This window comes from Octopus bimaculoides, chromosome 5 (assembly GCF_046866305.1).
Source record: "Octopus bimaculoides isolate indiv1 chromosome 5, ASM4686630v1, whole genome shotgun sequence".
In the NCBI taxonomy this organism is placed as follows: Eukaryota; Metazoa; Mollusca; class Cephalopoda; order Octopoda; family Octopodidae; genus Octopus; species Octopus bimaculoides.
The window spans coordinates 116,146,695-116,156,694 of NC_142932.1; the positions used below are offsets into that span (position 1 = coordinate 116,146,695).

At 39.3% G+C, this 10,000-nt stretch overlaps 1 protein-coding gene across 1 annotated transcript in view; it reads left to right on the forward strand.

Annotated features, from left to right (window-relative positions):
- Window positions 1–10,000, forward strand: part of LOC106877224 (CD9 antigen) — a 181,151-nt gene that overhangs the window by 91,073 nt on the left and 80,078 nt on the right. The window lies entirely within an intron of this gene.

Sequence of the window (10,000 nt, forward strand, 5' to 3'; positions counted from 1 at the left end):
ACTCCAGCGTACTGGAGTTATATAGATAGAATGGGGCATGCCAACACTAGGCCGAAACAGCTGTAAGATTTTGTCCCTTCTCCAATTGCTACATGTCCATTAAACTTGAAATCTTAATTGTTGATATGACATGGTATGTCATAAGTGTCTGAATATTGTCTTTTTTGTCATTTTGGTTATAAAATAAACAAATTAATCAACGGAATATAGTGTCTGCAGTTTAAAAGACTTGCAACAGTGTATATGCTTTAAGTATGATATACAAATTACTAATTTGAACCAATACTGCTTCCATCACTAATAACAAATGCGTGTGTGTGTGTGCGTGCATGTATTATGTGTATATTTATAAACAGTTCCATAAATGTTTGTTGATGTCTTTGTATTGGTAAGTACTGTCTGACTGTATGTATTTTAAGAACATGTATGTTAGCCCGTATGCACGCGCATATACATATGCATATTTGTATGCATGCATATGTGTACTTATGCATGCATTCTATATAGTTGTTATCTAGGGCGAGCATCTGAATGTTTGTATAAGCTGAAAGTGGTGGCAAGAGGGTTAGGGAATAGGTGTGTGTATATGTGTGCTTCTCATGGAGAGACAAAGTGAGACAGAAAGAGAGTTGAGTAGGAAGATAGGTAAAGTAATGTGTTCCAGATAAAACAGATCTGTTTACAGAAATAATAATAATCAACTGTTAAAATAAATAATGTGTAAGAATTGACATTATCTGATTGGCGAGGTTGGGTAGGTTTATATTTTGTATCTCCTGGATATGATCCAATCCACTGCTAAAGACACAAATATGAATGTCTGTGTATATCTATGTATGATATATAAATATTATGTTGATATAGATATATGTCTATTTATCTATCTCTCTTTCCATCTATCTATCTATCTACCTATCTACATACATATATATATCAAAGAAATTACAATGATAAAGTAATAAGAAATTATGGCATACACTTCACTAGCTTACAGTTGTTTCTGCTACAGGGTGCAATGCACTCATAGTTAAATGCTTGTGTATCACCCTATAGTTTCATATTTTCCCAAATAAAATTGCACTTCATGTTTGAAGCTCTGATGAAGCAATACAGTAATACAAAAGCATCCAATTATGGTGAATTGCATTCTATTGCAGAAACACTTGTAAGCTTATGAAGTCCATGGCATAATTTCTTATTTCTTTATCATTTTAATTCCTGTTACACGTGTACCCATAATGTAATTCTCAGGGAGATTCAGTGTGATACAGAGTATGACAAGGCTGGCCCTTTGAGCTACAGGTACAACTCATTTTTGCCAGCTGAGTGGACTGGAGCAATGTGAAATAAAGTGTCTTGCTCAAGGACACAACACATTGCCAGGAATTGAACCCACGAAATTAGGATCGTGAGCTGAATGCCCTAACCACTAAGCCACACACCTTCAGATATACATATATATATATATTCTTTTATTTGTCAGTCATTTGACTGCAGCCATGCTGGAGCACTGCCTTTAGTCGAGTACATCGACCCCAGGACTTATTCCTTGCAAACCTAGTACATATTTTATCAGTCTCTTTTGCTGAACTGCTAAGTAATGGGGACGTAAACACACCATCATCGGTTGCTAAGCGATGGTGGTGGGGACAAACACAGACACACAAACATATATATACATATATATGTGTGTGTGTGTATACAACAAGCTTCTTTCTGTTTCCATCTACCAAATCCACTCACAAAGCTTTGGTCAGTCCAAGGCTATAGTAGAAGACACGTGCTTAAGGTGACATGCAGTGGGACTGAACCCTTAACCACGTGGTTGGTAAACAAGCTACTTACCACACACCCACTATATATATTCAGTGAGGCCAGAGCAATAGAATTGGTGGAGCATGAAATAGGATGCCTTATGGCAATGATCCCAACCCTTTTGTATCATGGATTGGCAGATCACAATCCTAACAAAATATAATAAAGTACATGTTATATAATTTAATTACTACATGTATAATACATGTTTAATGCACAAAGAACCCTACAAACTGCAATAGTTATTCTGCAAGGTGTTTTTCATGCTGTTATGGCTTAGCCAGAAGTAAACTTTGTGGCAGGGTGCTTTCAGCTGGATGCACTTCCTGTTAGGAACCCTTATCTGTTTATAAGTGAGAGATTTTTATTTCCAGAATGTTTATAGAATGATTCCAAAGGCATTCATGAGTATAGAGATAACAGACAATTTTGTTAACAGGAAATGTTAGCATCGCAGGCAGGTGCTTCATTCTACGTATTATTTGTACTCAGCCTTGACAACAGTTTGTGAATATCTTTAGCAAAACATGCAGCTTCGTACATAGCCCTGTCCAGGTCATGAACTTGCCATGTTTTGAAATATTTTTCTCCCTGGTTCGCAAAGTAGAATATCTTGTTGGGGTTCTTCTTTCTGTCAAGGATGACCTGGAGTTTCATGGCATTAAATGATAGAATAAGTACTAGGCTCACAAAGAATAAGTCCTGGGGTTGATTTGCTCGACTATCGGTCTCTTTTTGCCGAACCACTAAGTTACGGGGACATAAACACACCAGCATCAGTTGTCAAGCGATGTTGGCGGGGGCAAACACAGACACACAAACATACACACACACACACACCAAATCCACTCATAAGGCTTTGGTCGGCCCGAGGCTATAGTAGAAGACACTTGCCCAAGGTGCCACACAGTGGGACTGAACCCGGAACCATGTGGTTGGTAAGCAAGCTACTTAACACACAGCCACTCCTACGCCTATGTCGGTTGTTGTCATGTTTTTTTGCTCGTTGTTGACATCCTATACTTAATGTATATTTTTTATTTATCTATAATCGAACGCCATGCAGCTTTGACCATAGTAAATTCTTACATTTATATATATACTCTCCTTTACTCTTTTACTTGTTTCAGTCATTTGACTGTGGCCATGCTGGAGCACCGCCTTTAGTCGAGCAAATCGACCCCAGGACTTACTCTTTGTAAGCCTAGTACTTATTCTATGGGTCTGTTTTGCCGAGCCGCTAAGTTACGGGGACGTAAACATACCACCATCAGTTGTCAAGTGATGTTGGAAGGACAAACACAGATACACAAACATATACACACACATACATATGTGTATATATATATATATATATATATATATATACATATATACGACAGGCTTCTTTCAGTTTCCGTCTACCAAATCCACTCACAAGGCTTTGGTCGGCCCGAGGCTATAGTAGAAGACACTTGCCCAAAGTGCCACGCAGTGGGACTGAACCCGGAACCATGTGGTTCGTTAGCAAGCTACTTACCACACAGCCATTATATATATACATATATATATATATATATATATATATATATATATATATATATATATATATATATATATATATATATATATATATATATATATATATATATATATATATATATATATATATATATATATATATATATATATATATATATATATATATATATATACATAAACGACAGGTTTCTTTCAGTTTCTGTCTACCAAATCCACTCACAAGGCTTTGGTCGGCCCGAGGCTATAGTAGAAGACATTTGCCCAAGGTGCCACACAGTGGGGCTGAACCCGGAACCATGTGATTGGTAAGCAAGCTACTTACCACACAGCCACTCCTACGCCTAGTTCTGTTAAGTTTATATGCATTGAGTTGCTATGAGAAGTTACTGTCTCATAAAATATATGTCTGGTTGCAAAAAAAAGATGCTTTCGTAATACTCTTTGAGCAAATGACAAATCCATGAAGTATCATGTATTGGTGAGCTGTCATGACATTGAAGTTAACTGATTTATGATTTCAAGAGATTTGTGTGCATAGCAGTAGAAAGACTTTGGATTTCGTTTTATCTGCTTAGCGGCTGTGAGTTCTAGCCTTGATCTTACTTCATTAGAAGCCAACCATTGAAGCTTTAGTAGTTTTGATATAAATCTTCTGTTCTAGTTTTCTCTGTACGGGGCTGGATTGTTAGAGTCTTTAGTTATATATTCAAGCGATTTCTTGTGAGGTTTCACTTGTCATAGAGAATATCTCCAAATATAGATGCATATCTTTGAATGTGTGTGTATGTGTGTGTGTGTATGTGTGTGTGTGTGTGTGTAGATATGTATTCTTGTTAAATGTGTTTGAATGTGTGTATATGCAAATTTATAAGCTTATACATTTATGTATGCATATGTCTATGTATATATGCACACACACGTGTGTGTTTGTGTGTGTATATACACACAGATAGATAGATAGATAGATAGATAGATAGACAGGTACATGCATACATACAAACATACATACATAAATACATACACTTACATACACATGTGTACACAAACACACACACACACACACACACACACACAGATGTATGCAGGGAGTTAAGTAGAAACATTTGCTGTATTAATACACCATGCATGCCCAGTTTCCATAACAACGGTGATGGTGATGATGGCGGTGGTGGTGCTGCTGCTGCTGATGGTGGTGGTGGTGGTGGTGGTGGTGGTGGTGGTGATGATGATGATGATGATAATGCATTGGGGATCATCGTAATGAAATATAGATATCGTTATAATTTTTTTTTTCCTTTCCCCACCAAAGAAGTGATGTCTCAGATATGGCTAATACGTCTCTGGGAAACACTGTTGGCATAAAACATCAGCAGAGATTCCCAAAGAGCTGATTACCATTTTGCATAGCTTTGAATGAACACGTGGTACGATGACGATGACGTCTGTTGGCACAGACTCCATGTGTTTTCTGACTCATTCTTCTGTATACGTGGGTAGCTTGTACAAACACAGCTTGTGTCTTTGCCAAGTACAAAGTCTGTAGAACATCTGTGTAGAATGCGTTTATGTATGTATGTATGTATATATGTGTGTGTGTATATATATGCGTTTATGTGTTTCGAAAATGGTGTAGTACCATATTATTGAGCTAGTTACTGTAAGCTTTTGGCAAAGGTGGAACTTTTGGCCTAGTATCAGTTGTTGCTGTTGTTGTTGTTTAGATCCAGCAGTGTGTGTGTGTGTGTGTGTGTATGTGTGTGCGTGTGTGTGATTGAGCAGACTTATGATTAAGGATTCCAACCTAGTCTACAAAGCAAGAGGAATACAAACTCTCTCAATCACGCACACACACACACACACACACACACACACACACACATAGCTATAGGATGATTTTTCAGTTTCTGTCTATCAGATCCGTTTGCAAGACATTGGCTTGATCTGAGGCTTTTGCAGAAGACACTGGCAGCTCAAGGTGCCATTCTGTAGGAATGAACTCAAAACAGAAAAGGATCACACAGTTCTATATTTAAGAGATGAGGAATTATGCTCAATATTTACGTGATAACTGTGGCGCTGACCATTATCATCAATTAAAACTTTGCTGACCCGCTCATTTGTTGTTTGTTGTTAGTTTTACTCGAGAAAAGAAAATGAATAAAAAACAAAAAAGGAAAGAGATTTTAATTAATGTTTTGTAACCGGAAACTGAATTACAGAATATGAATGTAGTTTGGTGTAATAATGTGATGTAGTTTGGTATGGCGATGCCTGATTCATGCTTAGAATATTAATTGACCATTTATGTATCAATGACAAGAAGGTGACGATGGTGGTGATGGCAGTGGTGGTGGTGGTGGTGGTGATGGGAATGGTGGCGGTGGTGGTGGCGGCAGCAATGGTGGTGACAATGGTGATAGCAATGGTGGTGGCTATGGTAGTAGTGGTGGTAGTAATGGCAGTAGTAGTGATGGTAATGGTGGTAGTGGTGGTGGTGGTGGTAGTGGTAATGGCAGTAGTGGTGGTGGCGGTGGTAGTGATGGTACTGGCGATGTTGATGGTGGTGGTGGTGGTGGTGGTGGTGGTGATAGTGGTGGCAATGGTGGTGGTGGTAGTGGTAATGGCAGTGGTAGTGATGGTAATGGTGGCAGTAGTGGTGGTGATGGTGGTGGTGGTGGCAGTGGTGGTGATGGTCCTAGTGCTGGTTTTGGGTGTGTCTATAGTAGTGATGATGATGGTGATGATGCTGATGATGCTGATGAACATAAGTCCGGTTTTGGATGGGTTATGGTTGTGATGATGATGATGATGATGATGATGATGATGACGGATGTAGTACCGGGTTTTGGGTGTGCTGTGAATTCTGGTGACGATGTTGATTACGGCAGTGGTGATAATGATGAGTGGTGGAGATGGTGGTGGCGGCAGTGGAGATGGTGGCGGTGGTGGTGGTAGTGTTGGCAGTGTTAGCAGCAGCAGCAGCAGCAACTGAGTAATCTTGTGAGCACAATTATGTTACGATCCTGCAAGCGTTGACCAATTTCATATGCAACTCTGCCTTCACCCAAATTATCATCATCAACATCGTCATCAACATTGTTGTTGTCATCATCATCATCATCATCACCGTTGTCGTTACTATCATCATCAGCATCATTCTTTTAATGCCTGCATCTCCATTGCTTGCATGAGTCAGATGAAATTCACTGAGGCTGGTTTTGTACAGCTGGATGCCCTTCCTGTTGTCAACACTCACCTGTTCCCATGCAAAGTGATAATAGCCCCTAGTCCTTTGAATATAAATATGATAATGGCCAGGCATGTTTCCCCAGAAGATTACAAACAAATGTCTCCATTTGTATGACAAGAACACATTCACACACATGCATATATGTGCATCGATCTATCTCTCTATTTCTATATATATATATATATATATATATCTACCTATTTCTGTCTCTCACTTTTCTGTCTACCTATTTATCCATCGATGTATGTCTGTCTATCTATTAATCTTTCTCTCTCTCTCTCTCTCTCTCTCTCTCTATCTATCTACATATCTATCTATCCATCTATCCCTCGATCTATCAGTCTGTCTGTCTATATATCTCTCTATTTCTCTCTCCCTCTCTCTCCCTCCCTCTCTGTCTCTCTCCCAATCTACCTATCTATCTATCTATCTATCTCTCTATCTACCTATCTATCTATCCATCTTATCCCTCTGTTTATCTGTCTGTCTGTCTCTCTCTCTCTCTCTCTCTCTCTCTCTCTCATTCTATCTATCTATCTATCCATCTATCCCTCTATCAATCTGTCTGTCTATCTCTCTCTCCCTCTCTCTCTCTCTCTCTCTCTCTCTCTCCCTCTCTCTCTCTATCTACCTATATAACACACACACACACACACACACAAAGGGACTTTCTCAGTTTGTCTTCCATTTCCACTCACAAGGCTATAAGCAGAAGACACTTGCCCAAAGTGTCACCCAGGGGAGTATCCCTAAAACCCATTAAATTGTAAACTGAACATCTCCACTACACAATCACCCCTGTGCTTATAACCAGCTTTTTCGACCTCAACAGATTTTATCTTTGCTTCAGGGCCCAAATCTATTATTAATTTCTTCATTTTGTGGAATTGGGCCATTCAGTATTTTGTTAAAGTGCTGCCACCATTTTTCTTTATTTCTTTATTGCTCGTCAGTAGGTTCCTCTGTGTCTCTAATTGGAAGGTCTTTGTTTCCCGTGGCCATGCTTGTAATTTCTTTCATTGATCAAGGGACTAATCTGATATTTCTCTCTCCTTCTCTATTCATTTGAGCTTCATTCTTCTCCCCGTCATTCAAGCTCTTCCTTTTATCACACTTAATGAGTCTTTTTCTTCTTGGTTTTTTTTTTCCCCTTTTGTGTGTGTGTTTGTTTGTGATTGATTATTGAAAGAGAGAGTTTGTCAGGGAAGAGTGTTTGTGAAATACAATAGAAAGATAAGTGCACAGTATGATGCTAGCTGATCTAGATTGTGCTCAGAAGAACATCATCATCATCATGATTTAACGCCTGCTTTCCATGCTGGCATGGGTTGGACGATTTGACTGGGGACTGGCGAAATGGATGGCTACACCAGACTCCAATCTGATTTGGCAGAGTTTCTACAGCTGGATGCCCTTCCTAACGCCAACCACTCCGAGAGTGTAGTGGGTGCTTTTTACATGCCACCGGCACGAGGGCCAGTCCAGCAGTACTGGCAATGGCCACGCTCAAATGCTGTTTTTTCATGTGCCACCTGCACAGGAGTCAGTCCAATGTTTTGTTCACATGCCACCGGCACAAGTGCCAGTAAGGTGAAGCTGGAAACAATTGCGCTCAAATGGTGCTTTTTACGTGCCACTGGCATGGGATCAAGACCGCTGCTCTGGCAGTGATCCTGCTCAGATGGTGCTGTTAGCGCTCCACTGGCATGGGTGCCAGTCATCGAATTTGGTTCAGTTTCGATCTCACTTGCCCCAACAGGTCTTCACGAGCTGAGTTTAGTCTTGTCATGATTTCAATAACAACAGGAGAAATGCAGCTACAACTGATTTTCTTTGGTTTAACTTTTTAGATACCGAATTACTTAAGACCAGCCCTGGTTCTGCAATACAAAAATTGTTTGAAACCAATCTAACTTAAAACCTTTCATCAAAATTCTATATTAATTTATGTTCCAAACACCAAGTAAATAATAACAAAGTCATTTTATGAAATCTTTGATAATTTCATGAAAAGCAAATTTGTTTTGGTTATTAATTGTTTAAAGACGGAGATTATAAATATAAATTATTGCCAATTCATTCAGTTGTAGAACGGGAAATAATAAAGTCCACTAATTTCTCCAAGTTCTTGGATATTATGTTTGTAATTAATGACTAATTAGAGTTTTGGGAAAGAATTTAAAAAAAGCTGAACAGGAGTGGCTGTGTGGTAAGTAGCTTGCTTACCAACCACATAGTTCCAGGTTCAGTCCCATTGCATGGCACTTTGGGCAAGTGTTTTCTATTGTAGCCTCAGGCCAACCAAAGCCTTGTGAGTGGATTTGGTAGACGGAAACTGAAAGAAGCCTGTTGTATATGTGTGTTTGTGTGTGTGTGTGTGTGTGTGTGTCTGTATTTGTCACCCAACATTGCCTGGCAACCAATACTGGTGTGTTTAAGCCCCCGTAACTTAGCAGTTCAGCAAAAGAGACCGATAGAATAAGTACTAGGCTCACAAAGAATAAGTCCTGGGGTTGATTTGCTCGACTATCGGTCTCTTTTTGCCGAACCACTAAGTTACGGGGACATAAACACACCAGCATCAGTTGTCAAGCGATGTTGGCGGGGGCAAACACAGACACACAAACATACACACACACACACACACCAAATCCACTCATAAGGCTTTGGTCGGCCCGAGGCTATAGTAGAAGACACTTACCCAAGGTGCCACACAGTGGGACTGAACCCGGAACCATGTGGTTGGTAAGCAAGCTACTTAACACACAGCCACTCCTACGCCTATGTCGGTTGTTGGTAAATTCTTAGCTGTTAAACATAAAGTCGTATGTAGAATGTGAGGAATTTGGTGGCATAATCATATGATTAACGAGAGTGAGGGTGTTAATGTAACTCCACTTAATAATATAATGAGATTGACATGATGGAGACGGTTGGCAGACAATTATAGATGAGATGGAAGACTTGTTCAGACTGTGCACAGATGGATGGCAGATGGACGAAGAGGAAGAGAGAGAAAGAGTCTATGTGAGACACAAATAAGAATGGATGTGACAGATGGTGGGTGAATGATGTTGAGATGACTTAAGAGAGACAGCACATGATGAGCGTGACAAAAATTCATTGAAGTACTATGTATCCCATAGGCGCTAAAGTATTATGTATGTATAAATGAGTAGATAGACAGCCGGTAACTGATGAAGGGTCGTTCTTTATGCTACTTGTCCTGTTTTCCATTTGTTTCTCTCATTCTTTGCGTATTAAACTCATTTGTTTTCATATTTCATGTTGTTTACTGTTGGTGACGTCTGGTACTCATATATGCATATGTATATATATATGTGTGTGTATATATATATATATATATAGATAGATATTATAATACAGGGTATCAAGAGATACCACCACGCTGAA